At 43.3% G+C, this 24,585-nt stretch overlaps 1 long non-coding RNA gene across 1 annotated transcript; it reads right to left on the minus strand.

Moving 5' to 3' along the window:
• On the minus strand, nucleotides 223–23,965 carry LOC102164544. Its single transcript, XR_002346559.1, has 4 exons — nucleotides 23,840–23,965; nucleotides 20,795–20,834; nucleotides 1,386–3,981; nucleotides 223–1,275 (listed from the first exon to the last, which is right to left on the minus strand). It is a non-coding gene; the product is annotated as an uncharacterized LOC102164544 (long non-coding RNA).

The following is a 24,585-nucleotide window of genomic DNA, read 5'->3' on the forward strand; positions in this document are numbered from 1 at the left end:
GGCAGATGTCCCTCTTTGATTTTTTTTTTTTTTTTTTTTTTTGGCATAATTCTCAACCTGCAGGCTCTGGGGATGGAGGCACAGAGTGACTGCAAGAGCTCTGAACCCTGTGTAGGCACCCTGCTTTATCTCTAGCCCCAGTAACATGCCCTGCCCTTTATAAGTTCTAAGATTTTTCCAAATGCATATTAAAGATGTTTTGTGGATTAAAATTCAGACACATTTTAAATTTTTATTAATACCCAACAGTCTTGTATTCTTTTCAATACTTGGATACTAAATAACAGACTTTTGAAAACACCCTTCACACTCGAAAAGGTGACTCTGCTCTGAGATACAGGCTGGGGAGTCAGGCACATGGCTTCTTGTGCCCAAGAATGGACCCCACAAGGACGGGGCTGTCCCTACTGCTGCTTCTTCATCCTTGAGCACTAGCTCTGGGACCCGTCCCCCCAGGAATGAATACACAATCACGTTGTTGAGTGTCCGAAAGCTGTTTGCACTAGACTCAGGTGCCGCCACACTGCATCCTCAGTAGAAGCCTGTAAAGGAGGTATTTTCAGGAGGATGCTGACATGACGATCTTCATTTTAGGGATGAAGAAACAGGTCCAGAGGAACCAGGAGCTCAGAGGGATGAAGGAACCTCCCCAGGTTCACAGCGACTAGGAGGCAGAGCCCAGACTTGAGCTCCAAAATGGGAGTCCAGAGCTCTCAGTAAAACCTCATGCTGTTTCAAAGAGTAATGTGTCGAATCAGTGAATGCGTGACTCATCTTACAAAACTGAGTCTCAGACATTTCAAAGATCTCTCCTTTCAGAGCTGGGATCCTGGGCCGCTGTGCAGGGCTCCACGCCAGCCTGAAGAAAGATGGAGATGCTGGAGGAGGGGGTGGCCATGAAGGGTGCGATGCTCTTTGTTGCTCTTATAGCCCTGTGACACCAATAGTTAATTTTCTCACTGAGGATATTTCCCATTATGTCAGCAGAGCCAAGGAAATTGCTCACGGCAGAGAAGGGCCATATTTACGCTTCTATTAGTGGAAGAGCAGAGCGATGTTATTCCCTGATAACTGTGAGGGCCCCTCTGCCAACAGCCAGCAGCGCGAATGTCAAGTGTCCACTCCCTCGTACACTGTCTGCCACCCTGCAGGTCAGGCAGCAGGTACTCCCCTGGCCCTGCTCTAACGGAGGCGCACAGAGCTAGTGATCCTGCACCTCCTCCTGTGTGTCCTTGTGCAAGTCACCTTCCTTCTCTGAGCTCCTTTTTCTTCCACCTGTTAAATAAGAAAAAAAAAGTAATCTTGTGGAACATGATAGTTTTGAGGATTAAATAAGGTGACAGGTAAAAATGTCAGGGAGAAAGGTTACCACACTAGGGCCGTACCTTGTCAATAGGACTGATTTTGTCATAGGCGTTGGTACATGGTGACAGGAAAGAAAAGGCTTGGAGCCAGTTCTGCCCAAGATCAAGTCCTGGATCTGGCCTTTACCAGATTTGTGACACTGTCAGGTCTCTGAAATGTCTCGTTGTCCCCTGGGGAGCCACTTCATGGACACTTCTCTTGCCTAGCGCCCTCCACGTCCTACTGTGAGAATTCCTCGTCTCTCCACCTGCAGGGCCAGCTCCCGGCGAGGTCACTACTTGGGGTTCAGCCTTAAGTCAGCCGGATGTGGGCCCGCTCAAGCTATGGGTCATTAGTCGGCGGAGTTGCTGCATTTTCTGTTTTGGTTGAGCCTCTGTCAAGCACAGCAGCCCCTGCCGCAGAGGTACTGACTGAGTGGCTAATGGGTACCAGTCACTGGGGGCACAAAGGCAGACAACACCCAGTGCCTGTCCTTGAGAAGATCGGACTTTACGGGAAAGTAAAAGAAAGGGAAATGGCAGCCACTTATTGGATGTTTACTGCAGGCCTGGGGCATCGAGTGCTTTCCTCACTGCCAGTTCTGATGCAAGACTTATTTTTACCACACGAATGTCTTCCAGCACAGTCGATAGATCACGGAACAGCTCGAGCATAACAGAGATTCTGGGTTTGCTTAGCGGAATTGTGTCCACAGGAAAGGCCATATAAACAAAGGAAACTGCATCCACATGAACAGAGATATACAGAAATATGCAAAATGCAATGAAACACACCTTAGGCATCTACCAGCTACCCAGCCCATGACCTGTGTCATGAGCCATACGCTCCCATCCACATGCTGCATTAGGACTTTGCATCCTGAACCCGCCTCTTGTTCCCCAGTTCTCCATCCCTCAGGATATACAAAATTCAGGTTTTTTTCAAGGTCAAAAGCCAGATGTATTAAAGTCCTTTATTTCTGAGTCACATTCGATGTGTAAAACTGCGCCACCGTTTTTATTAAGTTCCTATCTGTTTTTCTCTAAATGCGTCAGTGACGAAGGGTTTGAGGGTTGTACCAATAACTCTGTTTTTCCCTTGAGCTCTGTGGTTCTTATTACATGATTGTTCATAGCGTCATAATCTTTTAGGGACTCACATGTCACAGGAGAGAAAAATTGGGTGTACACAATCTCATGTCATTGAGCTTAATAATAGCAGGTGGGTATTATGTCAGTATTTGCAGGTGGATGTTACTTTCACCAATAACAGATGTGAGAGCCGGGCTCCTCTCCTTTGTCTAGGTCACCATCAACTACTTGGAGGAGCTGAGGTTAAAACCTTCTCCTCTGATTCCCAAGCGTGGCTCTTAGCCATGGCGCTTCCAGAATTGACGAAATCTACTTCCTATTACTCAGGAGAGTCACAGAACCAGGATCCGCTTTTCACAAAGCATTTTGAAGATTTCCAACTAAAATTTTAAGAGCTTGGATGCTGTCCAGGGGAATTTAAGGCATGACACAGTCCCCTGCTTCTGTTCAAAACGTTATCGCCTCTCAGAGAATGGAATCCAGGTCTTCCACCTGGAAGAATCTAGGTGTTCACTCGTTCCTTCCTCCAGGGGGTTTCACTATGATTCAGACACTGCCAGGTGCCATGAGTATTGAATGAAGACTGTTCTTCCTTGCTTCATGCAGCTGCAGGGTCTGATGGAGGGGGCTGCAGGGTCTGATGGAGGGGGCAGGCCCCAGAGGCAAGTATCACAGATGTTAAGAAAGTGAGCATTCTAAACTGGAAATATGGTGGGTAAGGTCAAAGACTGTGGGCACCTCCGGTAAGATATAGGTGTCAAAAAGCAGCAACCATGAAGGGGCGTGGGCTGGGGATAGAACCCAGGTATATTGTGAATTGAAGAAATAGAGGCAGGCGGTCCCAGGAAATCCTTTGGAAAAGTTTCACTGCAAAGCAAAGAAATGTTAAGAGGTGGGGGCATGAGATAACAGCATCTTTTATTAAAATGAAGATAAATGAGTCTGTGTAAAATCACAGCAAAGGAGAAGAGATTGAAGTCTACACTGTGGGAGGTGATGGCTGATACAGCCGAGTCCCCACACCCAGGAGCTCCCTTCCTATCCTCCTGTCCTTCCTGGGAGAGGGGCTTTGGGAGCAACTTCCCTCTGTACATGATGTGGCCAGCGCCCAGCAGCCAGCATCCTTTGGAATTAAGGGGCTTATCGGTGTGTGCACTGTGATTCCAGCAATCTGGTTGCCTGACCAGCCAGCTACGACTGGTCCACAGAAAGCCACTGGCCTCATACTTTCTTCCTTATCTATAATCTGCCTGACAATTATCCATCAGCACTTGAGACTGTGAAGGGCTGTCTGCACAGGCGACAACTGCTGCTGGAAGCCCTGTGTGCTATGCTGAATGTGCTGATGGTGCACATGACCTGTGGCTCTAGCAGGAGGCCAGCTTCCCTCGACTGGAACCAATTCTCCTTCTTTCTTTTCCCTCTCGATCGTCCATCTCTCTTCTTCTACACTTGTGGAAGCTGATGTCTGCAAACATTCCTCTGAGGTAAAAGCTGGGATTCCATCCAATCAGCTGGTGATGACATCAGGCAAATTGTGGCAAAGCTTTGGAGACAAAAACAAAAGTTTGAATCCTAGTTGCCCTGCATTGAGAGCAAAGAAAAGGACATGAAGCCTGTGTTTCCCAAAATATTTGCTTAATGCCTATGTGGATACAACTGGCAATTTTATAACACAGATATGACTTTTTTTTTTTTGTAGAAGCTGAAAATCACATAGTTAACCCTATTAAACAAATCAGTAGTTTTTAGTATATTAATCATGTTTCACCCTCTCTCTCTAGTTGCAAAATTTACATCATCACATAAAAACATGCTGTACCTGGCAAATAATCATTCCTCTTTCCTTCCATCCTCTGGTAAATACCTATCCATCTTCCGTCTCCATGGATTTGCTTCTTCTGGATGATTCATAGAAAAGGCATCACACAATATGTGACTTATCCTGGCCAGCTTCTTTTACTTAGCATAGTGTTTTAAGGTCCACCCAAGTTATAAAACATATCAGTTCTTCTTTTTGTGGCCTAATAACATTTCCTTTTATACATATGCCATGTGTTATTTATCCATTTATCACGGATGGGCATTTGAGTTGTTTCCATTTGTGGGCTATTACGAATAACGATGCCCTGAACATTCATATACAAGTATCTGCAGGGATGTATATTTTCATTCTTTTGGAGGGAATATACCTATGAGTGGAATCTGGGGCAATGATTTCATTTTTAATAATTACATACTTATTTTGATGTGCATTTTTGAATACACACTCATATATATACTATGCAGTCATATGTACTATATAATAGTATATATATACAACTATGTATATAAAGTAGAGGAGTTCCCATTGTGGCTCAGCTGAAATGAACCCAACTAGTATCCATGAGGATGTGGGTAAAATAATCCCTGGCCCCACTCAGTGGGTAAAGGATCCAGCATTGCTGTGAGCTGCGGTGTAGGTCACAGACATGGCTTGGAGCCTGCATTGCTATGGCTGTGGCGTCGGCCGGCAGCTGCAGCTCTGATTTGACCTCTAGCCTGGGAACTTCCATATGCTCTGACTGCAGCCCTAAAAAGATAAAAATAAAATAATAAAATAAAATAGATACAATATTATATATATTACACATATATACTAGTAAACCCTTGATTCTTGCTTCTCAAGACAACTCTAAGTAACATAAAATTAATTTAAAGAACATGTCAAGCACAAAAGAAGTATAAGTAGTGAGTACATGTGATCCAGAATGTATAGATGATGCAGGAATTATTTGGAAGATACTTAGATAGACAAATAGCTTATCCAAAGAGGGTGGGTATCTTCATTCTTAAAATGAGCACATAGTGACTACCCCAGGGTTCTTATAAGGTTGAAATTAGATAACAAATATGAAACTGCCCCACTCTTCCCAGCTAGGGGTACAGATGGAAGCCCATAAGCACATTGACCCGTAATCATATGCTCTCAGTTCCCTTCGAAGTGCCCCCTCCACTGCAGTGTCATGTATGATAATTTGTTGAGCTGCTGACATCCAGGATGGAAGTCACCCATGCCCACTCCTTCTTGGGTGTGTTCTACGGGACCTCACCCTGCTGACCCTGCAGGTAAAGCCTGCCCACCTCCGGAGACATCAACCAGGGCATCTCAAACATACAAAACCCTCAGGTGCCCAGGTGGGTTGGATGCAGACATCTGGAGCCCAGCACACTTCCAGACTCTTAAGAGTCCCCTTAGCTTCTGCTCCAGATTCTGCCATTTCTAAGGCTGTGACCATGACTGTGGTGAAGACCCCCCCAGTGCACACTCTTCTCCTCAGATTTAAGCCAAGAGAAGGAACAGTCCAATGTAAGTGAATCAGTGCTTGCAGCTCAGCCCTCTCAGCCCTTCTTGGACAGAGCCAGGCAAACCTGAATTCCCCGTAGGCAAACTAGAGTCAACCTGGCATAGAGTAAGGGCTTATCAGAAGTTGTTCACTTCCCTTACTAGGATTTAGAATGCAGGTGCCCTGACAATTCCCCCAGGCTCTCACAGGCATGTCCCACCACAGCCTGCTGACACCTCCCTGGTCTGATACCCATGGATAGCACTCGGCCAGTCAAAAACACCCTTCCATTTATCATCAGAAATTCTCACGTACTTCCTGGGAGGTGTGCAGTTTTTGCTTCCTCTCACAGTTGGGGCAACTGAGACTGAAGAAAGGTCAAACGGCTTTCCTAGAACCAGATCTAGTCACTGGAAATGCCAGATGTTATAAGCTGAACTGCGTCTCTCTTCCCCATAATTCCTATGTTGAAGCCCTGACTTTCAACATGTCAGAATGTGACTATACTTGGAAATAGAGTCTTCAGAGAGGTAGTTGGGTTAAAATGAGGTCATTAGAGTGGCTCTGATCCAATGGAACAGGTATCTTTATAAGAAGAAGAGATTTGGAGACAGGTATGCATGCAGAAAAAATGCCACATCAACGAACATAAAGACAGAGGTCAGGGTGATGCGTCCATAAGCCATGAGATGGAAAAGCCCCAGAAGCAGGAGTGGCCTTGGAACAGACTCTTTCTTATAATCCTCAGATGGAAGCAACCCTGCTGATGCCTTGATCTCGGCCTTCTGGCCTCCAGAACTGTGAGACAATACATTTCTGTTAAGTTACTTAGGTTGTAGGATTTTTGTTATGGACGCCCCAGCGAACTGATACAGCAGGATTCAATCCCAGGTCTCTCTTGAAGCATAACACTCATCATCCACCAGCAAGTAGACTGAAAATCAAGAAGGACACATGCACACACACAGAGACACACACATAGATGCACACACAAACACACACAAACAGCAGACAGACACACCCATACACACACACAAGCTTGAAACTGCCAGGAAATTTCAGAAAATAAGGCCCATGTAAAATTTTAAAAGACTACTACTCAGGCCATCATGTACCACTTGAGTTTTATTTTATTCAAAGTTCTAACTAGTTTGACAACGTATTTTCCAATCAGTTAGGAAAACGGTGAGCTAACATGTACCAGATAGTGTGATTGTAATTTATGATGACTATAGACCATTTGTAACTAACAAGACTCCTCTGATTTAAAATGTTTATTCCAATATATATGGCCTCTTCACTAACATAAGCTTCCTCTAATAAGCAATAGAAATGCCAAAAGAAAAAAAATACAAATGAACTTATTCACCAAACATAGAAAATAAACTTATGGTTACGAAAGAGGAAAGCAGGGTGAGGGATAAGTTAGGAGATTGGGATTAAAATATACACAGTACAGGAGGTCCCATCATGGCTCAGTGGAAACATATCTGACCAGCATCCATGAGGACACAGGTCCATCCCTGTGCTCGCTCAGTGGGTTAAGGATCTGGCATTGCTATGAGCTGTGGTGTAGGTCGCAGACGTAGCTCAGATCTGACACTGTTATGGCTGTGGCTTAGGCCAGTGGTTACACCTCCAATTTGACCCCTAGCCTGAGAATCTCCATATGCCATGGGTATGGCCCTAAAAAGACAAAACAAAAACAAAAACAAAAACAAAACAGCATATACACAGTACTATGAATAAAATAGATAAAACAACAAGAACCTACTGTATAGCACAGGGAAACTATACACAATATTTTATAATAACCTATAAAGGAAAATAATCTAAAAAATATTTTATATGTAAATATATGAATCACTGTGTTGAACACCTGAAGCCAAACACGTGACTTTGTAAATCAACTGTAATTCAATTAAAAATAAGTAAACATGATTTTTAGAAGAATAGCACCCCAGAGCAGTCAAAGGTAAGATCTTAATCACCAAAATACATCATGTATATCTCTGGGGAACCACCACATTTCAATGGCACTTAGTGATACATAGGATGATCTCACAAGTTATCTTGAACATGAAAATAATTTTCCAGAAAAGAGGTTTTCTGTCTTAGAATGCAGGAAAAAGTGCTCCATCGCTATGAAAGAATCCGTCAAGAAGAATATCATTCTTTTTTCTTTTTTTTTTTTTTTTTTTTTTATCTTTTTGTCTTTTCAGGGCTGTACCCACAGCATATGGAGGTTGCCGGACTAGGGGTCTAACAGAGCTACAGCTGCCAGCCTACACCAGGGCCACAGCAAGGCCAGATCGGAGCCACATCTGTGACCTACACCACAGCTCACGGCAACCCCGGATCCTTAACCCACTGAGAAAGGCCAGGGATTGAACCGCAAGGTTCCTGGTCAGATTCGTTTCCACTGTGCCATGATGGGAACTCCAAGAAGGGTATCATTCTAAATGTAAAAGTTTAAATGAGCTAAGTATTACCAATTCCCTCCCCCCCCCCAAAAAAAAATAAAATAAAAATAAAAAATCGGCCATTCTAGCAAAATAGTTCCCTGAGATTCAAGAAGGTGCGCCTTGTATGGACTCACCCCACCGTGCTCGCTCATACAAGTTTACTCAGACACAGACTCCTGGAGAACCGGGCCAAGTCTACAGCCAAACCACCCTGAACGTGCCCGATCTTGTCTGGAGAACAGGGCCAAGATCATTAGTTACGGTGGCGCAAGCAGTGCTCCCAGGAAGGTCTCATGTTCCAAGGTCTCCAAGAAACCAGAGAAGATGTTTCCAGCCCAGCTTGGTATTTGCAAGTAACATATAATCCCTGCAATCGTATTTCACAAATGTTCTCCATTTGAGGAATTATCAAGAACCAGTAGCAAATGCAAAATAAAATAGCAATGCCCATGTTGATGACTTTCCCCGGAGCTGCTTCTGATACTGCTCATAGGATGCAGAAGAGCTTATCCTATGCTGCTCCTGAGCAAACACACCCTTCTGAAGTGTGCTTTAGGCAGGGCCAGTTGACCTTTCCATGACTTTCTTGATTCCCTGCTCCCATCTGCACTCTTTGCAAGTGAAATCCATTTCCTAAGTATTTACTAAAAGCCTCCCTGGGGGCAAATGTTGTGCTGGGAGTGGCTGGCAGTGAGAGGCAGAGGACAAGGCCCATCGTGGGATAAACCTGGTGATTTGGCTTAGAGGAGGAGGAGGCTGGATCAGTGCAGAGAAGGATGGGCTGGGACAAGATACATAAGCTCTGCTGTATGAGTTTGCTAAGGCTTCTGTAAAAAAAGCACCACAAACTGAGTGCCAAAAGAGAACATTTTTGAGGCCAGAAGTCCAAAAGCAAGGTGTCAGCTGGGCTGGTTACTTCTGAGGGCTGAGCAGGAAGGGTCTGTTCCAGACCTTTCGCCTTGGCTTGCAGATAGGCCTCAACTACCGACATCTCCTCATGCAGCCTTTTCTCTATGCCTGCCTGACCCCAAACTTCCCCTCCCTATAAGGATTCCAGTCATATTGGGTCAGGCTCCCCCAGGGAACTCACTTTATCTTGATTTCTTCTATAATGACCCCTATTTCCCAGTGAGGTCACATCTCGAGGCAACGGGGGTTAGGACTTAAAAACAGTAATTTGAGGGACACAATTCAACCTATGACACATATTAAGGGGGGCAGAATTTGATGTAGGCTTGGCGGGGAGGCACTAATGAGTTGGAGCATATAATCACGTACCTGTCACTCAGGCTGAGGTGTGCAGGGCCCACAGGAGGACATACAGGAAGATGAGTGAAGAAAGGGGTGGGACTTCAAGGCCTCTTCAAGGAGATAGAACTCAAAGCCTCTGCCAGGACAGGAGTTGCCAGACCCTTATCATCATTCCAATGAGTCATCATCTCATTGTGATGCCCCCTCCCCCACCTTGAGCAACAGACACACGACGTCCTACCCCTACTGGGAAAGGTATGTGGCCTATTCCTCACTCCACTCCATGGGGGCCTTCTATGCCCCCAACCAACCAGCAAGGGTGTCTTAAGACCTTTCTTTCCCCAACCAATCAACAGGTCAGCAGGTGTATCCGGAGACCTCTCCTCTCTCTTTGGGCTATGAAAACAGACATGATCATGTGCTGGGGTTGGCGCTTCCTAATCACCAGGAAGTCATCCTGCTGCACTGGCAGTGTCTCTTATCTCAATAACCTTATCTTTCTTTTCACCCCGCTATGAGTCTGGAAAATTCTTCGTCTAACCCTGGTGCAAGGACCAAGAAAAAACTGTTGCCGCGTCTCATGATAAACACTTTTAGAGGATGGAGGAAATGTTCTCTGTGTTGCTGCTTTATGAGAACATTTATTTTTAGCATTTGTTCTTGTAAAAGTTTAATCCCCACGGAATTCCCATTGTGACTCAGCGGTAATAAACCCAGCTAGTATGCATGAGGTTGTAGGTTCAATCCCTGGCCTCACTCAGTGGGTTAAGGATCTGGCATTGCTGTGAGCTGTGGTGTAGGTCACACATGTGGTTCAGGTCCCATGTTGCTGTGGTAGTAGTGTAGGCTGGCAGCTGCAGCTCCCTCGGATTCAGACCCTAGCCTGGGAAACTTCATATGCTGTGGGTGCAGCCTCAAAAAAAAAAAAAGACAAAAGAAATTTTAATCCCCATGACTTTTGTCTGGGATACTTATCGCACTGACATGATATATATTATTTTCTCTCACATAAATTAACCCAACAGTGACCTATAGAAAGGACTGGAGTGAAATAACATGAGACAGAGACTTTTTTTTTTTTTTTAACAGGACATAAACTTGGGTGCAAAACCGGCAACTTGATTTTTCTAGAACTCAGTGAAATCTCAATACCTTTGCACCTAGTGGATGAAAATTCCAACCAGGCACTTCAAGTAAAGGTGTTAGTTTTCTGTGGCTGCTGTCAAGGTGACAGAAACTCCTTTCATTGTGGCATAGTTCTGGAGGCTAGAAGTCCAAGGTCAAGGCATCAGCAAAGCTGATCCCTTCTGTGGGCTCTAAGGCAAGTACCTGGCACAAGCCTCTGTCTTTGGCTTGTGGGTGTGTTAGGGGACTATTGACTGAAACTGCCCACTTTGGCCAGGAAGGATGATAGTCACTTGCGTGAGTTGTCTCACAGCAGGAGGCCTGGATAAGGAACAAGGAACATCGTGCTGCCCTAAAAACTAACTGGGAGAATTTGGGAGGGGCTGATAGGAGACAACCAACCTCCCAGGATCCCTGGTGCTGGAATCCTTTTTGGGTGGGGAGGAGAGCAGCCACCAAGAAAGACCCTGGGCCAGACCAAGCACGGCTCAAGCAAGATGACTGGCCAGAGACAACCTGGAAACTAACCTCATGCCCGTAAAACTAGAGACTATGCGCCACGTGGCGAAGACGTTCTCCTGGGTTCTATGACCCTCCTGCTCTCTTCCCACGCACCCCTTCCCAATAAAGTCTCTTGCTTTGTCAGCACCCCTGTCTCCTCAGACAATTCATTTCCAGGTGTTAAACAAGAATTCAGGCCCTGAAAGGGGTTCCCCTTCCCGCAACAGATGGGCCTTGTTTGGGGATCAACTGTGTCTCCCCAAAATGCATATGTTGAAGCCCTAACCCCAGACCCCAGAATATGACCACACTTGGAGATAAGGTCTTTAAAGAGGTGATTAAGTTAAAGTGAGTTCCTATGGGTGGGTTCTGATCCAATAATAAGACGGAAGGCGGGAAGTAAGGACACAGTCACAGAAGGGGAGATGATGTGAAGACACAGGAAGACGACAGCCTTGGATAGGCCAAGGGCAGAGGCCTCAGGAGAAACGCACCTGCTGACATGTTGATCTCAGACTTCTAACACAAAACGGTGGGAAAACACACGTCTGCCTTTCAGGTGGCCCAGGCTGCGGCACTTTTGTGATGGCTGCCCGAGAAGATACTGTCATCTTCTAATAAACATAGTTGCTTCTGCCTTTGTCCCTTTACACTGTCTCCTGCCATGGGTGTTTGTCTCTGCATCGAGAATCTTCCTTTTCCCTGGGACACCAGCCATATCGTATTAGGACCCACGAGGTTGGCCTCGCTTTAACCTCATGACCTCTGCCGAGACTCTTTCCAAACAAGGTCACCTTCAGAGGTGTTAGGCAGTGGGACTTTAACACGTGTATGTATATTGGGGATCACACTTCAACCCATAACAGTGGTTAGTTAGGCTCTAAACAGTGTCGAAGCATTCTTTGTTCCGAGCTACTTAAATTGCAAAAAAAAAAGAAAAACAAAACTTAAGAGAGAGGACTTCTCTTCTGTTTCCTCATCTGTGAGGAAGCGAAGGCTGTGAACATGTGACATTGAGCTCTGAATTTCTGTGACCCATGATCACCTTAATTTCCTTAAACGTTTGTATAGTTTCTCTTCAAGACAATGAACCTGTTTGATTCCAGCTAGATGGAAGGAGAACGGCCTCTGGGTTTCCCTTAGCTTTCATTTAGAGTGATTCCAGCGTGATAAACCTGCTGAGGGCTATGGGTACATCATGAAAGAAGGGCAGGAAAAGTGCCAAGAACAATATCACAGGAGGCAGGTTTGGGCAGCCAGTCTGTGAACAGAGGCAAAGTCCTGCAGGAGGGTTGTTTTGGAGCTTGGCTCATGTCCTGCTGTCAGTTAAGGCCATTACCAATGTTTATATTGCTGCTTGGCAGGGTGTCAGAGAAGGAAGCCTGGGCTTCAGAATCACAGCCTTTGGTCACATCCCTGCTTTGTGGCCTGTGACTCTGGCCAAGCCAACTCCCACCAAAATGGGTTAATGATGCCTTCCCCTCAAAGTCGCTTCTGAAGAGTAAAAGCGACACTCTCATTGACTTTTAGAAAATGTCAAAAACATAAAAACAAAACAGCAAAACCAAAAAAAAAAAAAAAAAAAAATGCTGTGTCCTTGTCCCATGGTACAATTTACCCCAGGGTCTTAGCTGAAAACTCTATATCTTTAGGGCAATTACACAGAAAAGGCAAACACTCTAGCTCTATTTGCCTTCCCTCCAGGTTCTCCGCCCTGTGTTAATAGTCTTCAATGAGCAAAGAGCAGCATAATAAGCCCTTCAATTATGAAATCATTTTTAAAGGAAGAGAGGCTGATTAATTTGTTAATGGATGAGTGTACTCACTGGTTAATGAATTTTATAACTTGGTTAAATTCTGTACCTGTTCAATGAGGTTTTATTGCACGCATATTCACTTACACAAAAATTCACTTTGTAAATGACTCTTTATGAATATTCATTTGGCAGAGTTTTACTTTTCAGCACAGTGATGTATTTAACGCTCTCTGAATTTCGATATTCTATGGCAAGCAGTAAGACCAGAGTAGTGATGCCTGTTCTGTTCCTATACTTTCCAAAAAGTAAGGGCTCTGCTTTTCAGAATAATGAACCATTTTTTAATAAAATAAAATAAGATAAAATGTAAATAAAATATAAAGTAATATAAAATAAAATAAAAGTAAAATAAAATAAAAAGCAAAAACAAAACAAAGTGCAGTGCCAGAGAATGAATTAGTAAGATGACTGTCATAGGCACAAAAGAATGAACATCAGCAGGTGCGGACAAAGGGAAGATTCTTAAAAGGGTAGACCCAAATACTGTTGATTCAATACTTTATATAACTCAGTTTTGCATACTTTTTTTGGGGGGGGTCTTTTTAGGGCCGCACCTGCAGCATATGGAAGTTCCCAGGCTAGGGGTCAAATCAGAGCTACAGCTGCCAGCCTATGCCACAACAACGCCAGATCTGAGCCTCATCTGAGACCTACATCTTAGCTCATGGCAACGCTGAATCCTTATCCCACTGAGCAAGGCCAGGGACCAAAACTGCAACCTCATGGTTCCTAGTCAGATTTGTTTCTGCTGCACCACGATGACGGGAACTCCAGTTTTGCATACATTTGGATGTAAATTATTGAGTAGCAATGCTGTTGGGGGATTTTGTTAGACACAACATGAATTTGCTCATGCAATCTTTTCACCACCGTTATTGATGATATGACATCCCTTTTACAGATGAGAAAAGCAAGTTGCAGATGAAATAAACGTGGTGGTGAGGCTGGGCCTGGCCCTGTGATGTCTGAGCCAGCGTGTTGGTCATTCTTTGAACAAGAATGGGGGCAGGCTTGGGGCAGAGTAGATGGGTTTTGACTCAGTAACATGGACCACCTGAGGGAAAGGATAAAACGATAATGATGACAGGTTACAGTTATTTAGGGTTCATTATGTGCAAGGCACTTCGCATGTAATACCCTGGTTAGCCCTCAAAGGAAGCCGCTGAAATGTGTGTCATAGTCTCCTTTTATAGAAGAGGAAACTGAGGCAAAGAGAAGTTAATAATTGGCTCAAGTTCAAAGAGCTAACAAGTGATGGAACCAGGATTCCAGGGTCACTTCCACTCGGCTGGATTCCCACAGGAGTCAGAGGCTCAGGCTACAGACATGTTTCCTGACCTGAGCAGACATAGCTCAGGCACAGGGACAAGTCTTGTTCTTAAAAGACATCCTGGGGCCCCTCTAGGAGTTGGAGTGTCACAAAGTCAAAGATAGGGCTTCCAGATTCTTCTTGAGACCCTCAAATAAATATTTTATTTACCTTTCAATTTATTCTCTATTGGAAGATGCATGTGGGAAGAATGTCTAAAATGGGATATTCCAGTATGTAGAAAGGCCATTAACACAAAGGGAAGGTTCATAAAAGGTGCTGATTATCACAGCAGTGCTTACCCCCCAGCCATGAGCCCATCTCTCTTTGAAGCAGGCACTCACTCAGGGGCCAAAAATCCCTATAAGTTTAGGATTATGAAGGAATGAGTGTACATCACAGGAATACATATGCTTGTCAGCATCAGAGCTTGTCATTCAGAAAGACATTAAGAAGTGGGCTAGAGAACAAAACATTTTTAAGATTTTGAGGAATGATGACATGTTCAACAAAATCCCTTTTAAGAAGATACTTCAGTGAGGTGCATTGTTCTTCAGAGAATAGTATAATTCTTCCAGAACTTATAGGGACAGGAAACAGTGCCTGCTGGGTACATTTAGCAATGCAGGTAATATCCTAAGGGACCCAATGGGAATTTCCAGGTGTTCTAGTATATTTCAAAGGGGCCCTTTAAGGACCAGATAAGCAAGGAAATAAACACAGCCAAAGGAGTATTGTATGGAAGCTAAAATTTGATTTCTCAATAAAACCTATATTTTATGCAGATAATTAGTAATTCTTTTGATTTAAAATAAACAAAGGAACAAAAAACTGTGATAATGTCTATTAATTATACTCATCATAAGTGGAACTTCCAAGTTCTAACAGGCCATCCTAGACTTTCTTGGAAATAAAAACAGTGGAAATTCTTTATTAGAAGTTATGAGAATCCCTGAAGAGCTTCGAACACTTAACAGTTTAGAAAGAGAAGAGATGGTGTGGGTACCAAATTAATGAAAATATCAGGCTCATGTGCATGCACTACTCATGCCCATTTATTCAGCTGCTTTTACCTGCCAGCCGGGAGGCAATTCGTTCATAATTTTGTTGACTCCTCACAAGAAGAAACCCCAAGAAAGGGAACTTATGCTCATTCTCCAGTTGCGGGAAGCAAACACAGAGACATTAAGGAAATTGTCTAAGGTAAGACGACTCAGCAGAAGCAGAGCCAAAATCTTACCTATGTTGCGCCAAAGGTCATTCCAGTCTCAGAATAGTGGACTCCTTCTCATTTTTAAGGTTCAAAATGGCTTAAAAATTTTTTTTTAACTTTTGAAGATGGATTCCAATAAAGAATGATTAGAAATAGTCAAAAGTATCATTTTTAATTTTTTTTATGGAACTTCAGATTACTTACAGTGTTGTGATGATTTCTGCTCTACCACAAATGATTCGGTCGCACATACACACATACCTCCATTCATTTTTGAATTGTTTTCCCATCTAGATTATCACAGAATATTAGGTAGAGTTTCCTGTACTATAGAGCAGGTCCCATTTGGCCAATCACTCTGTATACCTCAGTGTGCATATGCCACTTGTCTTTTTTGTTTGTGTTGTTTTGGTTTTTTTTTTTTTTTTTGGTCTTTTTAGGACTGCATACTTGGCATAAGGAGGTTCCCAGGCTATGGGTCAAATTGGAGCTGTAGCCACTGGCCTACACCACAGCCACAGCAATGCCAGATCCTTAACCCACTGAGTGAGGCCAGGGATCAAACCTGTGTCTTCGTGGATGCTAGTCAGATTCCTTTCGGCTGAGCCATGACAGGAACACCCAATCCTCTTTGTTGAAGATCAAATCCAAGTGATAAAAAAATGACTTCCCGCCTCCCTTGTTTTCATTGGAAAAAGGAACTTCTGACATAGGCTGTGATGGTGACTCAGATGCTAGTATAAATTTGATTATCATGTTCATAAAAAATCCTAGGTAGGAGAAAAGCAAGTTGGGAATTGAAGTGTTTTCTCTTGGTTCCCAGGAATATGAGGGCAAATGTCAAATCTAGACGAGCTTCTGTGTGGAAAGTCCCAAATCTCGAGAGGAGAAGAGCATTGCAAGTGCTAATCTTTTACGCACTCTTGGGCAGCAGAGTCAAAAGAGGTCAATTTAAATAAATCCAAAGGTGGGTCCAAACAGGGATGGAAGGTATTATGTGTGTATCAGTTGAATTCCTAGAGCCTTAATATTAACTCACTGAATCTTCCAAGAGACCCAGGAGTTAGGATAGATATTTTCATTTTTTCATAGAATTAAACAAAGCCTCAGGGTCGCCAGTGTGTCTGAAGTTTCACAGCTGGGGGAATATGAAGTTGTTACACTCCCATCTGCGTAAGTTGCCTTCAGGGAATGAGAGTGAAGAGTCGTCTGAAGGCAGACCCATCAGGAGGAATGAAAGAAAGTACGAGAGAGTTTCTCTTAAAGTGCACAATCCTCCGATCTAGATGAGCGGCCATCTGCTGCATATGTCCCAGGAGCAACAGATGCCAAACTTCAAGTCAGGAGAAATAGATAAAGCGATCAGAAATGCTTTGGTGAAATGAGGATAGACGATGCTCCAGAAAGGGTGTGCCTGGGCAAGTTATGCCAGTTGGTAACTCAAGAGGAGTGTAGCTTAGTGAGTAAGCAGGTCGACCCATGAGTTCAGCTGCCTGGGTTTGAGCCCCATCCTAGGTCTGTGAACTTAGGTAGACATCTGAAACTCCTGAGGGGAAATGGGTCAGTCTGGGTCCACCAAGATTCAGATGTCAAGATGGGATTACATGTGCAATAAATTTACTGGGAGAGGGGATTAGTATCAGGCAGGCTGCCATAACAAAAATACCACAGACCTGGTGGCTTCAGCATGGAAATTTATTTTCTCATGGTTCTGGAGGCTGGGAGGTCCAAGATCAAAGAACTGGGTGATTGGATTTCTTTCTTTCTTTCTTTCTTTTTTGATTTAATGTTAGGTGATTTTTATTTTATTACAAAAGAGAAATGTGCCCATTATAGAAAGTGTGTGAAATATAGGAAAGCATAAAGAAGAAAACTAGAGATAATTAAAAATACCACCACCTGAAGACCACCACTGTTTCCTCTTAGGTATCCAGGGGGAGTTTTTGGAGTTCCTGGCTCCAAGCTTTTGGTATGACAGATGAGGTAGGATGTGGAGATGCAGAATGTGAGAAGCCAAGGGCAGAGGTAAAATCGCTCCTCTTGGAGCTTCCTGGAAGAGAGAGCTAAAAAATACTAGGAGCGTGGAATGGACCTGAAGAAGTCTGACCCCAGACTGGGGGAGCTGTGAGGAGATAGTCCAAGGAGACTGGGAGGTGATTGGGTTTTTAGAGGGAACCTGCTTCCCAGCTTTCAGATGGCCACCTTCTGGCTGTAACCTCACATGGAAGAGAGAGATAAGGAGAGAGAGAGGGAGAGGGACTGGGACCAGGTGAGGGGGATACAACACAGTCCATAGCATGGAGAGAGCAGGAGAAGGTAGAAAGAGCTTTCTCCACTCTACCTAGATCCGTGAAAGAAGAAAAAGGAGGAAGAAGATTTGCATAGGAAGGATCATTGACTGCAGTACAGTTTCCAGAAATGTTTGGCCACATAAATCAGTGTTCTTGAGACAGTCACTCACTGGAGGAGTCTTGCCTCTCACCGGAAAGGGCACTGAGTGCCCCGATATTGGGCTGGGAGTAGCCCAAGAGAAGTGCGGTTTTGGCACCCTCGGCGATGAGGGCAAAGAAGCAGCAGCTGGGACCATCAGCAAATTAAGCTTCCTACAGCAAGAGATCTGAGGGGAACATTTCCATGGCTGCTTCTGGCCGTAAATAAGAAGATATCAGAGTTCCCATCATGGCTCAGCAGTTAGGGAACCTGGCTAGCATCGATGAGGACACAGGTTCAATCCCTGGCCCTGCTCAGTGGGTTAAGGATCTGGAGTTGCCTTGAGGCTGTAGTGTATGTCACAGATGAGGCTCAAATCACATGTTGCTGTGGCTGTGGTGTAGGCTGGCAGTTACAGATCGGATTGGACCCCTAGCCTGGGAACCTCCATATGCCACGGGTGTGGCCCTAAAAAGAGACAAAAAAAAAAAAAAAAAAAAAAGACCAATGATAATGCCTAGTTCAGACAAGCCTTGCCACGGTTAAATGAATTAATATGAAGTACCTGGTTCAATGCCTGGCACATGCTGAACACTGAGTTAATATAAAGGACCTGGTTCCATGCCTGGCATATGGTGAACACTAAATATTCATCAATTCTTATTAAAATGTCCTTCTCATACACTCTGGTCTTGGGCTGACAAATGTAGAGTTCTAATTTCATATTCATCCTGGGTTGTTTGTTGATCGTCAACACTGCACTTCAATTAAATATATCATTGGTTTTATTGCCTTGTTAAAACCTTCCAAAGATAATCAGTGTGGATGCTCAAAAAAGTTATTGCTCTGTAAAAAGGAATAAAGGGCTCAATTTTCCTGACTTGAAGCTGGTGATCAGAAGACACAATTGCAGCTGCATTGGTTTCGTATATGTTTCTAGTTCAGTTGAGGTACCTTAGAACTACAAATCTCAGAATTAAATGGAAAATTTCAAGCCAACTGGCCCAAACACCATACTCTGCTTGGATTTTCCAAAGAAATGATCCCTCAGCCACTCTTTCACCAATAGCAGTGATGAAAAAATCATGTTTTATGTGGTTGGCTGCCCCTTTTTTGGACTATGTTCAGACTATTTTGCATCTGACTCTAGATTCACTCTCTATTCTCCTTTACCCCGTACTTTTCTTCATGAGGGTCATCTCTGGGAACATATTCTTGTTTCTAGTTAGATTTAACCAATAAATTTAGCCAACATCCACCAGGATGTGGGTTGATGGATGGAGAGAAGTCAGGCTACTTTCTTTCCTTGGGTCCTGCCCCAAGGAAATGTTATTATATGTTTTCATGTTAGGAGATTAGTAAAAATTAGGGGTTGGGAAAAAAGGAGAAAAAGAGCAAAAAACAAACAAAAACCCAGAAAGACAGAAATCTGCAACCTCCCTAAACACACCACCCAGTTAGCATTTTACTGAATAATTCGTAGTCCTTCTAGTGTACAGAGTATTTTTTACATGTTGTAATCTGATATTTATTTTTATCTTGCTTTTTCCATTTAGCATTATTAGCATTTCTCCATATTTTCATGTAGCTTTGAAAAAATCCTACTCGAAAATTCCATACTACACCATTGCATGACTAGGCCACGAGTTAATCATATCCTGCCATTTGATATGCAGGTTGTTCCTCTTTGATATTTTAGAAGTTTTGACTATTATAAATTTTATTACAAAGCTTATCTTGGTTAAGCAAGACTTTCTATTGTTGCCCTTCATTTTATTTTCTTTCCTTGGGTTCCATTCTCAGGATTAGCCCTAAGTACCAAAACGTTTAATCAATCATCCATCTCTAGCTCCAGGAAAATAATTTCTGTATGACCATGTCTTGGCCAGCAAGATGTGGTCATCAATGCAAATCCAGCTAATATTTCAATTGCAAACTTTCTGGTATCGTTTATAATCTTGGCTAATACTGAACCAGTTACACAAATGACGACTGACCCAGAGACTTAGAAAATTTATAGTTAGAGGATATTTTTTCCATAGCAGGATTTGTGCCAGACCTTTATGCCACGTGGGTTGATGTTTGTAAAATATTCAAGCAAGAGCTCTCATTTTATATATTATTTTAGTAAGTACATTTTTAGGTTGATTGGTAACATACACATGTCTTAGTAGACAGCCTAGATGCTTTCAGTATCATTTTTACAGCATCACATCTATGCAATCTTTTTTTCACAGGTCTTTGCCTCAGGCATTGGTATTTTCTTAAAAGAGATTTATTGCAGCAGAATGAATCAGTAAAAGACTCTACTTATTATTAAGGACTTTGATATACATCATTCAATTGCTTTCCAGAATGTTTTTACCATTTGAACCCGAGATTGTATGAGTATGTCCTAATTTATCCATAGATTTTTACTAGTGCTACACATTATATCTACATAAATTATATATGTACCTATATATTTAAATATTTAATAATTTGATGGATGAAATAGTAATTTACTATTATCATAATTAATTTAAAAATATTACTGGAGTGTTGGAGCAATTAATCTATATTTTTGTTTAATAACCATTTTACCTCCTGCTTCTAGAATTACAGACTGGCCTTGTATAGGTGGTACATATATGCAATGGAATCTTACTCGGCCATGAAAAAGATCAGAATAATGCCATTTACAGCAACATGAATGGACATGGAGCACTAAATGAAGTAAGTCAGAGAAAGAAAAATATCATATGCTATATGAGGAATCTAATAAAAATGACACAAAAGAACTTACTTATAAAACAGAAACAAACTGAAAGATTTCAAAATAAAACTTATGGTTACCATAGAGGAACCCATGGGGGGAGGAATAAGGCAGAGGGGAATAACATATACACTACTGTATAAAATAGATAATTAACAAGGACCTACCTTATAGCACATGGAAATCTACTCAATAGTTTGTAATAACCTATATGGGAAAAAAAATATATATATATAATGATTCACTTTGCTGTACACCTGAAAGTAATACAACACTGGAAATCAGCTAGATTCCAATAAAATTTAAAGAAATTAATAAATACAAAATAATAAATAATAAATGAATGAACAAAATCTCTTACTCTATGCATAAGCTTCTTAAATTGGGCTGCAAAGCCCCTCAGTTTCCCACTTTTCAAAATGAAGAAGACAAATAGCATACATAGGAGCTGCAGAAAGGGAATAGCTAGCTTGCAGCTGCCTGGAGGTTATCAAGGCATGTCCTGCTAAGATTCCAAGGCCACCCTCTCTGGTGCCGTTTGTGGTTTTGGCTAGCCCTGGTTCACCAACACACATGGCTACTGACCCAGAGGCTCAGGGTTTCAAGTTTTGAAGTGCAGCCCACTGTGCCACACATTATACAGAGGAGTAGGATGCCTGCAAAATATTCAAGCAAAATCGAACATATCTCAGTAAAGGTCCCCAAAAGTGTCTTTGAAAAGTGGGCCTGTATATTTTGAAAGGCATGTGCATCTAGGAATCATGGGAGGGAGTTCCCTGGTGGCTCAGTGGATTAAAGATCTGGCACTGTCACTTCTGGGGTTCTAGTGGCTGCGGTGGTGCAGGTTCAGTCCCTGGCCTGGAAACCTCCACATGCTATAGGTGGGGCCCCTCCAAAAATAAGATAATAAAATAAAATAATAGAAACCATGTGAGATGTGAAAAGGAGAGAGGTCATCCTTTCAAAATCTCTATACAAAGCTGCCTAAGTTCCCTCCCTTCACTTTCTTTTCTCCAACATCTGCACTGTTGAGAAAAGACAGCCTATGCTAAGTGTCTTTCACACTGTCCAGCATTTCTTGGTGCTTGGGGAAGGGCAGTGCATGAATCAGCTCCAGTACTGTCACCGAATAGCTGTGGGACCACAAGTTAGCAACTCCACCTCTCTGGGCATTCGGGCTTCATGTATTGAATTAAGATGCCAGGTGAAGTGATGTCAGAGAGCTCATTGATCAAAAGGAACCAGAATAGGAGTTCCCATCGTAGCTCAGTGGTTAATGAACCCACCTGACTAGTATCCATGAGGATGCAGGTTCGATCCCTGGCCTTGCTCAGTGGGTTAAAGATCCAGCATTGCCATGAGCTGTGCTGTAGGTCACAGACGTGTTGCTGTGGCTGTGGTGTAAGCCAGCAGCGACAGCTCTGATTGAACCCCTAGCCTGGGAAACTCCATATGCCATGGGTGCAGCCCTAAAAAGACAAAAAGACTGAAAAAAAAAAAGGGAGTCAGGGTGTATACATCCCAGCTGTAGGAACGCTATGTAGACTGGAAGAGAAAGGGGTGCTATTGGAACCACATCAGATGATCATGTGATGGAGAGTAAGAGATGGAGGGGAGACACAGCACTCTTTGTCTGGGTTCACTTGCCCAGTTCTCCCACCCACAAGCCTTAGCCACAGAGAAATGCCCCTGACATTCTATTTCTTTGCCAGACTTTGCTCTGTGCCCATATAAAGATTCAGGAGTAGGTGCAGAGTACAGCTGAGCTGAAGAGATAGGCCTGAGTATGGGGATTGGAAGACAGCAGAGAAATCATCCCCTTGGCCCTTCCTAGGTGCTTCCATGTGTTGCTATGTAACACTTTTTTCCCCACACTTGCCCTTTTCTCTGCTACGAGCCCACCTCCCTGCACTTCCCATCTCCAGCCACTTCCCATCACTCAGATCTCAGTTCACTTTTTACTCCACCCTGTCCCCTGTCACTGAGAACCCTCTCTAAAGACACCCCGCCATCGTGGTCATGTCATTGTTGTCCTCAAAGTGAGGGCCACTCCTGAGAAGTGTGTGTGCGTGTGTGTGTGTGTGAGAGAGAGAGAGAGAGAGAGAACGCTGATTTCACTTTACGTCTCCTCCAAACAGAAACCAATCTCCAAGATATAAGGAGCGCCTCTTTCTCGTTCACTGTTTTGTACTGACGCCTTCCATGTGGTAATAGTGGTATAAGTATTTGGCAGATGAATAAATGAATGAAAGGACAAACAAATCCTGGGAGGAAGCCCTCCCAGGGGACATGGGACAAGCATTCTGCATAGGGCAGGAAGTCATGCGTGTCTTCAGGAGGACTCTTTTATCAGTGATATCATTTGGCATTGCCAGTACTCGGCAGTGATGAAAAGCAAGTCTGCTTCCTACTGCTTTCATTACGGTTTCAAATGCTTGACAGTATGAGCACCTGGGCAGGCCTCTCCCTCATGCCTGCCCTTGGGATACCCTTGGATTCCAAAGCAAGTCCTCCTCTCAAGGTGGAGAGAGAAATATATTAAATGAAAGTAGGTGGCAGAACACCAATATCTCTCAACTATCTATCAGCTATTCAAATATTCTTTTAACAAATCTTTTGTGAGCACCTGCTGTGAGGTCAGTGCTGTGTGAGATGCAAAGGAGACAAGATGACACAGGCATACTGATGGACATTGCAGCTGGTTGGGGACTTGGGCCCAAGAGTGACCATGATGCTGAATGGTAAAGTGCTTTGAAGATGCCAGGGAGATGCTAAGTCCTCCCAACCATGAGGACCAGGGGCAGTTAAATTCAAGGGATGGTAGGTCTGCAGAGCTCTGAAAGCCATGGAAGCCACTGCTGGGTAGCAAAGGTAGGAATGTGTTTTGTGCAAAGCATAGAGGCATGAAAAATGGTAGCCTGTTTGCAACCTAGGTAAGTGTGTCTGGCATCCTTATGTCTTAAAATGTGGCCAAGTAGAGGAGAAGAGAAAGAGAACAAGAAGATAATGTTGAACAAATCTTATAAAAGGCTTTGAATGACACATTTAAAACCCAAAAAGCAAACTTATGTTCCATAAATGGGCAGCTATCAAAGTATGCAATTGGAGAAGTTCTAACATCCCTAAGAAGATCACAGCTAATACAGATAACCTGAACTCCATGCAAATGCCAGCTAGCTACAGAAACAGAGCTCCCAACACCATCCACCTACCTCTTCCATATCTCCTCTTCTGCATTCAAGTCTCAGAAAACAAACTTTCAAGCACCACCTCCACTTCTACAATGACAAGGAACAGTGTGCATAACATTCTAAATCCACTTCTCTTCAGTCCCTTGCCAAGCTCCACCTCTAAACCAAGACAGTTCTGACTTAGCCACGCACACACCAGTGACTGGCCAACACGACATGTGAAATGGAAAATGGGTTTGCTTTTCCAAACCCGTGATGGACTCCCTTCCCTAAACTGTCAGGATGGAGGGGTGACTTTTCAAGAAGTAAAATTTGTAAATATTGGCTCTCAGGGCAGAGGCAGTTTTCTCTTCTCAGAGCATCACAGCAAAAGTTACAGCTTTTAAGAGATCATTTTTCAGCTTCTACCCAGAATGATCTCAAAAATTTCAGGTATTAATTTCAGACAGAGCCGGCTGTTACTGAAAATCTTGGCGAGACGAAGGAGGAGGAGGAGAAAAAAAAGGAGGAGGATAAGGGGGAAGGGAGAAGACGAAAAAAAGAAGCGAAAAGGAAAGTGAAGGAAGGAAAGAAGAGAAAGAAAAAACTTCCTTCTTTTTCTTACCTAAGAGAATTTACAACATTCTAGAACATGCCAGGAACATAAATATTATCCAGTTCTATGACCTTTTTCAAAGAAGGGAATCTGAAGCTCAGAGAGGTGAATATATATTGTCTAAACCCACAAAGCAAGCAAATGGATGGACTGAAACTTTGTGCAGCGCTTT

The sequence above is a fragment of the Sus scrofa genome, chromosome 8 (genome assembly GCF_000003025.6).
Source record: "Sus scrofa isolate TJ Tabasco breed Duroc chromosome 8, Sscrofa11.1, whole genome shotgun sequence".
Taxonomy (NCBI): Eukaryota; Metazoa; Chordata; class Mammalia; order Artiodactyla; family Suidae; genus Sus; species Sus scrofa.